At 42.8% G+C, this 12,249-nt stretch overlaps 1 pseudogene; it reads left to right on the forward strand.

Annotated features, from left to right (window-relative positions):
• Nucleotides 1-8,802: 8,802 nt before the first annotated feature.
• LOC100395405 (RNA-splicing ligase RtcB homolog pseudogene) lies at nucleotides 8,803-10,307 on the forward strand (annotated as a pseudogene).
• The last annotated feature ends 1,942 nt before the right edge of the window (nucleotides 10,308-12,249 follow it).

Genomic DNA, 12,249 nt, shown 5'->3' on the forward strand with positions numbered 1-12,249 from the left:
GCTCCCCCTACAGTCAAAGAGCTGGCTTCCTTCGGCAAGAGGCTGAAATTTAATTTAGCTTTGCAAACAGGGCTCCTCCAGGTCCCCAGTTTTGACTGCCGTAAAGTCACACAGAAAATACAGGAGTCGCTTCTCCCCGCTTCTTCCACTCCTCTGGGTCTTACTCTTCACTGTTCAGTGTGTTCTTTGGGTGTTTTCAGTCATCCACATTCCTCCAATCAATTCCCTTTCTGGGAAGTTAGCCAGACCCCACTGCTGTAGCAAGCACTCAAAGAACCACACATTTAGGATGCTTATAAATTCATGGCACTGTATGTGGCAGTGACTGCTTTAATCCTGGATATAAGTCGTTCCTCCACGTCTAAGTGACTATATCCTGAAGCACTGGGAAGGAACTTTCTCAACACTGAGTAACAAACCAGAGGAAGAATCTGTGCAAGTCCACCACTCCCTACCCGCGGTTCTAAAACCAAAGCAGCTCTAAAAACCACCGGCAAAACCTGGTCTTACCTGGTACGCGGTTGGCTACGGTCCTTACCTTACTTAATATAATAAAATTCAAGTTGTGACTCACAGAATCCCTGCTCCTCCCCGTTAATGGATAATGGTCTTGAAGGTGCCTCTGCTCCCACTGTCATCCTCCACTGAAGGCTCCTCCTTCTCATAAATGTCAGCAGCTTCCAGAGATTGGTGGGGTAGGAGGGGGCTATAAGTTTCTCAGGCAAATTTGCACATCTTGGACCAAATCCTGACAAATGCATAAACATTTAGCAAGTTAATTTTAAAATTCATACTTTCTGATCTTTTATGCCTGGGGAAACCCTCCTTCCCTGTTTTTTGTTTTTATTTTTTGTTTTGTTTTGTTTTCTTTTGTTTTTTTTGAGTCTCGCTCTGTTGCCCAGGCTGGAGTGCAGTGGAGTGATCTTGGCTCACTGCAACCTCCACCTCCCAGGTTCAAGTGATTCTCCTGCCTCAGCCTCCTGGGTAGCTGGGATTATAGGGGCACAATACCACACCTGGCTAATTTTTGTATTTTTAGTAGAGACAGGTTTCACCATGTTGACCAGGCTGGTCTGGAATTCCTGACCTCAAGTGATCCGGCCATCTCAGCCTTCCAAAGTGCAGAGATTACAGACTTGAGTCACCATGCCCCGCCCCCTCTCTGATCTTCAAAGAGGAACCGAATGAGAGTTCACTCTGCCCTGGGTGTAATTGTGTTCTGATGTGAGGACCACGTGAGCTGGATGGATTCTTTTCCAGGTCCACAGTGCACACCTGAAATTGTAAAAATAAACAATCTAAAAAACCCAACAACCCAACACTAAAAATCAAAATTATTTTTACAGCTTATTTGGCAGAAAACAACCTGATTTGGAGGGTTCTTTATAATTTCATTCATCTACTCAGTGCAAATATTTATATGTTTTGTGTTGAAGTGTTAATATGTTTGCTTGCAGGGTGTTTCAGACCTCCCTGGATTATTAATAACTGCATGGCTCATGCATTTTATTCATTTTCTAGTTGGCCCAAAGCCTCTGAAGAAGAGATTAAGATCCTGTAATGTGTTCATTTGAGAGCAAAAGGCCTAGGTAATCTTTCTAGTCACCACTTATCTTGAACACCACAACTTTCACCAACAAAAAAATTATTTAGCATACTTTATTCCAGCTAGTGAATACATTTTATGGTGTAGAGATTAGAAGTTTACTGCCTATTAGTCATTGTTACAGTAAAGTTTTTGACACTTGAAATGCTAGCTAACCACACCTGCTATTTAGCTGAAATATAATTTGCATAGAAATAATCATCACATAGGCACTATAGTATTAGAAGCACCAACATTTTAAGAATTGTGAACTGGCCATGTGCAGGGGCTCACACCTGTAATCCCAGCACTTTGGGAGGCCGAGGTGTCAGGTCATGAGGTCAGGAGTTTGAGACGACACCCTGTCTCTACTAGAGATAGAAAAATTAGCTGGGCATGGTGATACACACCTGTAATCCCAGATACTCAGCAGGCTGAAGCAGGAGAATCTCTTGAACCTGGGAGGAGGAGGTTGCAGTGAGCTGAGATCGTGCCACTGCACTCCAGCCTGGGCCACAGAGCAAGACTCAGCTTCAAAAAAAAAAAAAAAGTAAACTGTTTGCTATGGAATTATTTTAAAATTCCTTATAAACCTGCCCATATTTTTAAAACGAAAAGGTTTAAACTGTACTGGAAAACCTACAGGAGTATGATTTCAACCAGCAGACAAACACGACGAACCTCTGCACCCAGTTCCTTTTTCATCGTGTCCTAACCATTAAAGTGGTGTCCGTTGGTGCCACTGCAAGCAAACACAAATCCAGGCAGGAGACTGGAACTGTGAGTGCTTCTTAGCTGCTTATCCACACGACTAGAATGTATCCATATTGATTTTTTTAACCAACCAAAATCAAAACATAAAACTGTGTAGAAAATCCATAGATCCCCAAGAATATGTCTGAGGTTTCCTCAGGCCCATGATCCCTACTCTGAAAAACAAAAAACAATTCCTCTGCCATTTTATGTGAAATCCAGGAGAACTGAAAACTCAGGGTGATCCCAGAACACGGTAGCATCTTAAAGCTATCCAGGGCCGGGCGCGGTGGCTCCCACCTGTACTCCCAGCACTTTGAGGGGCCGAGGCGGGTGGATCACGAAGTCAGGAGATCGAGACCATCCTGGTCCACATGGTGAAACCCTGTCTCTACGAAAAATACAAAAAATTAGCTGGGCATGGTGGCGGGTACCTGTAATCCCAGCTACTCAGGAGGCTGAGGCAGGAGAATTGCCTGAACCCAGGAGGCGGACGTTGCGGTGAGCCGAGATCGAGCCATTGCACTCCAGCCTGAGTAACAAGAGCGAAACTCCGTCTCACACACACACACACACACACACACAAAAAGCTATCCAAGCATACGAATTTACTCAACCTACCTACCTACTTACCGGCCTTCTACCTTCTGCCTTCAAGCACTCCCCTGGACTGCAATAAAAATTTATGTGTACTTGGCATGCAATGGAATCCTGTCAAGAAGACAATTGTTTCTTACACATGCTAAATAAACCTAAATTTCTAAAAGTTGTTGGAAGTGAAGTCAAATGAACCAGTGCAATTTTTAATTGAAACAGTATACATATATTTTATTGCTACTGAGTTTATTTGAAATTTTAAATACCTAGTTTTTATTGCTGGAGGAGAAAGATTGGTGAAGAAACTTCATTTATTGCATTATCAGAATTTATTAAAAATATTTTGCTTTGCCAGAAGCGGTGGCTCACGCCTATAATCCCAGCACTTTGGGAGGCCAAGGCAGGCAGATAACCTGAGGTCAGGCATTCAAGACTAGCCTGGCCAACATGGTGAAACCCCGTTTCTACTGAAAGTGCAACAAAATTAGCTAATTTTTTTGTGTTTTTAGTAGAGACCGGGTTTCACCATGTTGTGGTGCATGCCTGTAACCCAGCTACTCAGGAGGCTGAGGCAGGAGAATCGCTTGAACCTGGGAGGCGGAGATTGCAATGAGCCGAGATCATGCCACTGCACTCTAGCCCGCGACAGAGCCAGACTTCATCTCAAAAATAAAAATAAAAATAAAATGTTGCCCATCCTATCCATGTATTTTCAATTTCATAAGAGAAAACATGGGCGGGCACGGTGGCTTACGCCTGTAATCCTAGCACTTTGGGAGGCCGAGGCGGGTGGATCACGAGGTCAAGAGATCGAGACCATCCTAGTCAATATGGTGAAACCCCGTCTCTATTAAAAATACAAAGAATTAGCTGGGCATGGTGGCACACGCCTGTAATCCCAGCTACTCAGGAGGTTGAGGCAGGAGAAATGCCTGAACCCAGGAGGCGGAGGTTGTGGTGAGCCGAGATCGCGCCATTGCACTCCAGCCAGGGTAACAGGAGCAAAACTCCATCTCAAAAAAAAAAAAAAAAAAAAAAAAAAGAGGAAACATGGTAGATACTCTCTGTTGTAGTACGTAAGGCTTGATACTATTCCAATGGGGAGGATTTCTAGCTTGGCAGTAAATTGCACTTTAGAGAGAACAAATAAACAAAAAGAATGCAGGCATTTTAACCCTCACCGAGGATGCTGGAAAACTAATAAAATTTGCTCCGTTTCAGAGAAGCCTGGAAAAGTTTAACAAAACCGGGGTGACCTAGGACTAAGGAGAGGTTTCAGAGCACCATTTGGCAGGACTCGGGGACCATTCCCGTATCATCACAAATTCATCCAAAGCCAAGAAATCCATAAAAGAAGAGTTCCGCATATTCTTGCGATGGGTTGGAGGTGAAGGGTCATTTGTTTTGCAACTTTATCCTGTGTATTAGACTTGTGTTTCTTAGGGAATAGTAAATGATAGCACGAGGTTTCCTTGTTTAAATGCAATTCCTCAGTGGTATAAGGCACCATAAATAAAAATCAAGTTGACCCAAAACACTGTGCTATTTAATATGTAGTAATGTTGTGATATATAGGTTTTTTTTTTTTTTTTTTTTTGAGACAGAGTTTCGCTCTTGTTACCCAGGCTGGAGTCCATTGGTGTGATCTTGGCTCACAGGACCTCTGCCTCCTGTGTTCAAGCAATTCTCCTGCCTCAGCCTCCCCAGTAGCTGGGATTACAGGCGTGCGCCACCATGCCCAGCTAATTTTTGTATTTTGGGTAGAGACAGGGTTTCGCCATGTTGACCAGGATGGTCTCGATCTCTTGACCTCATGATCCACCCACCTCGGCCTCCCAAAGTGCTGGGATTACAGGCATGAGCCACCACACTTGGCCAATATATCGATGTTTAATGTAAAAGATCCGTTTTTAAATTATTCATTTTTCAGTATTAATGTTAACAGCAATGAATGGGATATATATGAGTGTATATCTATACAAAGACATATATATGTATATAATTTTAAATTTACCAGTGAAGAAAATTGGTAACTGTTGTAATAACAAAGTAAATATAAACAGGCTGGCCACAGTGGCTCATTCCTGTAATTCCAGCCTCTGGGAGGCCAAGGTGGGAGGATGGCTTGAACCAGGGAGGTCAAGGCTACAGTGAGCCATGATGGTGCCACTGCACTCCAGCCTCATTGACAGAGTGAGACCTTGTCTCAAGAAGAAGAAGAAGAAGAAGAAGAAGAAGAAGAAGAAGAAGAAGAAGGAGAAGAGAAGGAGGAGGAGGAGGAGGAGGAGGAGGAGGAGGAGGGGGAGGAGGAGGAGAAAAGCCGGGTGCGGTGGCTCACATCTGTAATCCCAGCACCTTGGGAGGCCAAGGTGGGCAGTTCACCTGAGGTCAGGAGTTCAAGACCCACCTGACCAACATGGAGAAACCCCGTCTCTACAAAAAAAAAAAAAGAAGAAGAAGAAGAAAGAGAAAAGAAAAAGAAAATACATACAAATGATTATCCTGCTATCAGGCATGTGTTTTTGGTTGGTTCTTAAACATCTGTCTGGAGTCAGCTATATATGTTTCTCTACTGTGATTGCGTTTTTTTTCTTCTCAAGACTTAAAGAAATAACGAAAACCCCTCCAGTTTACCCAGATACTTCTTGGTGGATCCAAGAGGGTCTGATTGTGCCCTTGACCTCAAGGGCTACCTGAAGAGTAGTAAGAAGGCCTTTTCTTACGGGATGTTGGAGCAACTCCAATCTGTAAACATGTCCCGGTTGCTCAGTTGAATTGAAAGCTACCTTCATTTACTGCCGTTTTGAACATGACTTCATTGGGATGGGAAGAGAGCCCATTTCCTCCTGATCATTTTGAATTTTTTGTAGATGTTGCATCTCTTTTCCAAGGGAGGCTATAGTTATGTATATTGTGGGCAACATAAAATTGAATGAATCCTGACTAAATGTTTAGCGCCACCTATTGGTAGTCAAGTACATGTTGCTCCTTTGTGACAGCCATTGTCACTAGAGAGAGCAGAATAATTTTGATGATTCTTTTTCTGCCAGTGTATATGTCTGTATGCATGCTTTATTATTACTATTATATTTAAATATAAACATAAACTTAAATATTGGTAATAATGCAAATATGGAATTCTTCTAAGTTACGAGTTGTATTATTTAGCTTCACAACACCCTTAAAATAGAATGCAGTGATAGTCTACTTTTCAAGAGTAAAAAGAAAAAGAAAATTGTCTGCTGGGTGCAGTGACTCATGACTGTGATTGCAGCACTTTGGGAGGTTGAGGTAGGAGGATGGCTTGAACTAAGGAGTTCAAGACCAGCCTGGGCAACATAGTGAGACCTTGTCTTTACAAAAAAGAAGAAGAAGAAGAAGAGAGAGAAAAAGAAAAAGGAAAATAAAATTATAGGAAACAAGGAAGAAACAACAATGCAACATTGTCACATGTTGTTTGTTATATTTGTCTTGAAATACATAGTCACCTATATGCAAAGTATCCTGAATGCGCTCTGTATCTTTTGAAACAGTCTTTAAAATGGTTTTCTCCAGAAATTTGAGTTTGAAATAATGACATTATTTAAATTCAATTACTTCTCTGTGCTAAGAATAAACTGGCCACAAATGGTGCTGAGACAACTGGACATCAACACTGAAAACAAGGAAGTTGGACTCCTACCTCATACCATAAATGACACTTAAATCAAAATGGATCAAACACCTAAATAAAATGTAATATATAGGCTGGGTGCAGAGGTTCATGCCTATAATCCCAGCACTTTGGGAGGCTGAGACAGGAGGATTGCTTGAGCCCAGGAGTTCAAGACCATCCTTAGCAACATAATGAGACCTTGTGTCTTATTATTTTTTAAAAAGTAATATATACATGTAATGGGATATTATTTGGCCTTAAAAGGAAGGAATTATGACACATGCTATAACGTGCATAAACCTTGGGGGCATTATGCCAAATGAAATTGGCCAATCAGAAAAAGACAAAGACTGTAGGGTTCCACTTATGAGAAGTAATCAAATTCATAGAGACAAAAAGTAGAATACTGATTGCCAGGGCTGGAGGCAGGGAGAAGCTGGGATTGTTGTTAACGGACACAGCTCCCTTTTGGGAAGGCAAAACCTTTCTGGAGATGGATGGTGGCGATGGTGGCACCACAATATGAATACAATCAACACTACTGAATTGTACACTTAAAATGCACATTTTAAGATAGTAAAGTTATTTTACATGTATTTTACTATAATAAAAAAATAAGTAAAACTTTAAAAATGTTTCAGACATCTAAATGTAAGAACCAAAACTGAAATTCGTAAAACATAAATTTTCATGATCTTAGATTAGGCGGTAAGTTCTTAGATCTGACACCAAAAGCAGAGACAACTAAAGGAAAATAAAACAAAACACACTTTGTCACAATTAATAATTTTTGTGTTTCCAAAGATATCACTGGGAGAGTGAAAAGGCAACCAGGGAGAAATCATTTACAAATCATATATCTCATAAGGAACTTCTGTCTAAACATAAACATAACTTTTAAGACTCAATTATTTTTTTTAAAAAAATCAATTTAAAATGGGAAAAGAGTCTGAACATTTTTTCAAAGAACATACACCAATAGCCAGTAAGTGCATGAAAAGATCTTTGATACCATTAGTCATTAGGGAAATGCAAGTTGAAAGCACAGTGGGATACGGGCTCTTACCCAATCAGCCGTAATGAAAAGGGCTGATAATACCAAGCACTGGTGAGAATGTGGAGAAACGAGCTCTCGTACACAGTTGGTAGGATTTGTAAATGGCGCCATCACTTTGACAAACAATCTGTCGGTTCCTAAAATGGTTAAGCTTAGTTACCATTTGGCCCAGCAATTCCGTCAAAAACAATTATAAAGATAAAAACTTGTATACAAATGTTCATAGCAGCACTATTCATAGCAGTCAAAAAGTGGAAACAAACAATCCACGTGTCTGTCGCCTGGTGAACGGAGAAGTAAAATGTGGCATAGCACACAAGGGAATATTATTCAGCCATAGAAACAAATGAAGTACTGATAGATGCTACAACGCAACTGAGCCTTGAAAACATGGCACTAAGAGAAGCCAGTCATAAAAGATCACGTATGGTATAACTCCACTTCTGCGAAATGTCTCAACAGGCAAAAATGAAAGGCACCTGAGTCAGATAGAGATATGAAATAGGGTAGTGCTTTCTTTGAGCCACATCTGGGGGGTAAACTGCTAAAAGTTTCTTGTTGGGGTCATGAAAACATTTAAAAATTAATGGTGATGATGGTTTTAGATATCTGAAAATACTAGAAGCCACTGAATTTGTACACTTTTAAAGAATGAATTGGCCAGGTGCAGTGGCTCACGCCTGTAATCTGGTACTTCAGAAGGCCAAGGTGGATGGATCACAAGTTCGAGACTAGCCTGGCCAGCATGGTGAAACCCTGAGGTCACAAGTTTGAGACTAACCTGGCCAGCACAGTGAAATGCTCTCTCTATTAAAAATAAGAAAATTAGCCAGGCGTGGTGGCAGACGCCTGTAATCCCAGCTACTCGGGAAGCTGAGGCAGGATAATCACTTGAACCAGGGAGGTGGAGGTTGCAGTGAGCCAAGATGGGCCACTGAACTCCAACCTGTCCAACAGAGCAAGACTCTGTCTCAAAAAAGAAAAAAAAGTGTGATAAGAAAAGAATTAATAGGTCAGCATTGGATCCACCACTGTCCACTTGTGACATTGATTTAAAAATACTTTTAGGCTTGGAAGGCAGTGCTCTGGGAAGCCGGACAATGCAGCAACGTCTCTTCAAAGTGGAGCCTGAGTTTTGCTATCATTGTCTCTGCCATGAGTTGCAACTATAATTATGAGCTGCGGTTCTTGGAAAAACTCACTAAAACTTGCTGGAGGATCAAGAAGGGCTTCATGCCCAACATGCAGGTTGAAGGCGTTTTCTATGTGAACAATGCTCTGGAGAAATTGATGTTTGAGGAATTAAAGAATGCCTGTCGAGGTGGTGGTGTTGGTGCTTCCTGCCAGCCATGAAACAGATTGGCAATGTGGCAGCCCTGCCTGGAATTGTTCATCAATCTACTGTGCTTCCTGCTGTCCGTTCAGGATATGGGTTTGCCATTGAGAATATGGCAGCCTTTGATATGAATTACCCTGAAGCAGTGGTATCCCCAGGTGGCATTGGGTTTGACATGAACTGTGGTGTCCACTTGGTAAGAACCAATTTAGATGAAAGTGATGTCCGGCCTGTGAAGGAGCAACTTGCCAAAGCTATGTTTGACCACATTCCTTTTGTGGGGATCAAAAGGTGTCATCCCAGTGAATCCCAAAGACTTGGAGGAGGCCTTGGAGATGCGGTGGACTGGTATGCCTTAAGAGAAGGGTAAGCCTGGGCTGAAGACAAGGAGCACCGTGAGGAGTACTGAAGGATTCTGCAAGCTGACCCCAAGAAGGTCTCTGCAAGGGCTAAGAAAAGAGGCCTTCCTCAGCTGGGGACCCTGGGAGCAGGCAATCATTATGCAGAAATCCAGGCTGTAGATGAGATTTTCAATGAGTACACTGCTAAGAAAATGGGCATCGACCAGAAAGGACAGGTGTATGTGATGATCCACAGTGGAACCAGAGGCTTAGGCCACCAAGCAGCCACAGATGCGCTGGTAGCTATGGAGAAGGCCATGAAGAGAGACAAGATTACAGTCAATGATCGGCAGTTGGCTTGTGTTCGAATGGCTCCCCCAGACTACCGGAAGGGAATGGCAGCAGCTGGGAACTGTGCCTGTGTCAACCGTCCTTCCATGAGCTTCTTAACCCATCAGGCTTTTACCAAGGTCTTCAACACAACCCCTGATGACTTGGACCTCCACGTAATCTATGAAGTTTCTCACAACATTGCCAAAGTAGGGCAGCATGTGGCGGACAGAAAGGAATGGACACTGTTAGTACACAGGAAGGGATCTGCCTGCACGTTTCCTCCCACCATCCCCTCATTGCTGTTGATGCCAACTCACCAGGTAACCAGGGCTCACTGGTGGCACCATGGGAACCTGAAGTTATGTTCTTCCTGGCACTGAACAGAGCATGACTGAGCCCTCTGGAACAACCTGTCGTGGAGTGGGCCGAGCACTGTCCCGAGCAAAATCTGGACGTAATTTAGATTTCCAGGATGTCTTAGACAAAAGGACAGATATGGGAATTGCAATCAGTGTTGCTTCACCCAAACTGGTTATGGAAGAGGCTCCTGAGTCCTATAAGAACGTGACAGATGTGGTGAATACCCGCCATGATGTTGGAATCAGCAAGAAACCACTAAACTGAGACCAATTGCTGTGATCAAAGGTTAGAACCTCGGACAACAGGGCTGCCAGACACCGCCCACCCTCTGAGGTGGAAGTGGACGGGCATGCTCTTCCGATGTCAGACTCAAGGCGGGACAGGTTCCAAAGTGCGCAGCCGGAAGTGCTGGTGCCAAAATGACTGACCGGGAGGCTGCTGCTTTCAGAAGCTAGTGCTTGTAAAATAACCTTCCGGGAAGAGGAGCATTTGGAAAGGGAGGAATATACCTTCTCCTTGGTTGTTCCACAGTTTTAGGAAAATCTGTTGGGGATGGGTAGGTGTCGAGACTCTGCCTTAGACAGTCATACAAGTCTTTAGCCGTAGGCTTGAACTCCTTTACACCAAGCTGTTTACATTCCAAGAAGTGTCATGAAGAAAGTTCTATTAAATAAGATTTCCGAATGCTAAAATAAATAAATAACCAAATAAATACCTTCAGAATGGGAAAGAGTAGTGAAAGAAAAATGTGAAATATCCTTCATGGTATTAAGGAATATAAAACTATTTGTATTTAGATTTGCTGAATGTGAGTTTATTACCTGCTTTATTTACAGTAAATAATTTCCACTAAAATTAAAGAGGCATTGGTCTTATCATTCTTTATCTCTATACTCACTCTTTTCAGCAAACAATATGAACAAGCATCTTAAACCTAGAAATTGTCCTCCAGCTATGACAATTGCTCTCCTTCCTGGAATTGCCTTTCCTATGTGTTAATTTCCTCATTGCAAAAGCTTTAAAATGCTGAAGATACCCCTAGGAAAACTCATTTTAAAAGTCTTGATTTTCATAGCCTTCTTTGGCATTAGAAGCTTAAGAGATATCCTAGGGCTGGGTTTCTCTCCAGGTTTTAGGAGCCATCTGCAAAAGCTAGGGGAAAATGAAGATCCATGGAAGCTAGGTCAAACCTATCAGGTCTGTCCCCAGGTAATTTTTATACTAATACGCACTAGAATGGGATAAGGTTAAAAATATTCTACTTCTCTACTGTATCAGAGAGGAGGGAGTTTTGAAATCTCATTGCCATGTAGAGAACCACAGCCCAGAATGTGAAAATTGAAAGGCACCTAGGAGTCATCTAGGGTGGTCCTTTTATTCTGTGAAGGAAGAAACATCACGGTTAGCCCAAAGCCACACAGACAGCAGCACAACAAGCACAAGACTGAGCAGGGACCGGGCTCGGCTGTGGTGACCCCAGCGCAGTTTCTTCAGCTCAGTCAGGGCAGAATTAGGTTGATTGGGCACCACTGAAATGTATTCTACATCCATCCACCATTAGAAGGAACCTCCAATTTTAGTTCTCATTATTTTTTATTTCGTATTTTATTTTATTTTTGAGACGGAGTTTCACTCTTGTTACCCAGGCTGGAGTGCAATGGCTCGATCTCGGCTCACCGCAACCTCCGCCTCCTGGGTTCAGGCAATTCTCCTGCCTCAGCCTCCTGAGTAGCTGGGATTACAGGCACAGGCCAACATGCCCAGCTAATTTTTTGTATTTTTAGTAGAGACGGGGTTTCACCATGTTGACCAGGATGGGTCTCGATCTCTGGACCTCGTAATCCACCCGCCTCGGCCTCCCAAAGTGCTGGGATTACAGGCGTGAGCCACCGCGCCCGGCCTATATTTTATTTTATTATTTTTTGAGACAGGGTCTCGTGCTGTCTCAGAGTACCAAAGCTGTACTGCAGTGGCGCAATCATAGCTCACTGTCTATTTTTATTTTGTTTTGTTTTATTTAATTTTACTATTATTTTTTGAGACAGGGTCTCATGCTGTCACCGAAGCTGGATTGCAGTGGGGCAATCACAGCTCACTGCAGCCTCCAACTCCTGGGCTCAAGCAGTCCTACCGCCCCAACCCCCGAGTAGCTGGGACCACAGGCAGGCAACCACCACGCCTGGCTAATTTGTTAATTTGTAAATATTTTTGTAGAAACAGGGTCTCACTTTG

Source organism: Callithrix jacchus, chromosome 16 (genome assembly GCF_049354715.1).
Source record: "Callithrix jacchus isolate 240 chromosome 16, calJac240_pri, whole genome shotgun sequence".
Lineage (NCBI taxonomy): Eukaryota > Metazoa > Chordata > Mammalia > Primates > Cebidae > Callithrix > Callithrix jacchus.